The sequence below is a fragment of the Gracilinanus agilis genome, chromosome 1 (assembly GCF_016433145.1).
Source record: "Gracilinanus agilis isolate LMUSP501 chromosome 1, AgileGrace, whole genome shotgun sequence".
Lineage (NCBI taxonomy): Eukaryota > Metazoa > Chordata > Mammalia > Didelphimorphia > Didelphidae > Gracilinanus > Gracilinanus agilis.
In genome coordinates, this window is record NC_058130.1 from 419,993,411 (window position 1) to 419,994,050 (window position 640).

Here is a 640-nt window from a genome sequence, read left to right on the forward strand (position 1 = left end):
GGCCGCCGCAGTCTGCTCCTCCGGACCTGACCTTGTAGCTTTCCTGGGACCCGCCGACTTTAGTTCTCCCGGGCCAACCTGGGCCCCAGCCTCCTCCGCCCTGCCTGCCTGCCCACTGGGCGCCGGATGGCGGAAGGGGCGGGGTTTGGGGAAGTCCAGGAGAGGGGAAGAGGGACGAGGGACAGAGCTGGCCAAAAGTAAACAAGGCAATTGGGGAACGGCCTTGGATGAAGCAGTCCCCCATTGGGGACACCAGGCCCTTAGGAGTGTGCCCTGACTCAGATTACGAATGTAGGATGTTTGGGTTCGAGTTAAACCCAGCATCCCCTCCTCCCTCCCTAACTTCCCCCAAACCACCTCTATGACTTCAGGCAGATTCTCTCCTCTCCCTGGGGTTGCCCTGCTGAAAGAAGGAGAATCATTTCCATTCCCCTTCGGAGCGGGAAGTCTGGTGGGGGCCTAATAGAGGACAAAGGGCAAGGGGAGGCAGGAGAGGTCGGGGGGACCTATTGGGAATGGCCACCACACAACGGAGTTGTCAGTCAGAAGATACGCGAAGTGGGGCTGGGGAAGGAAGGGAAAGACACGTGCAGAATGACAACAGACTGAAAAATATTAGTTGGAGGATTGTTAGGATGAA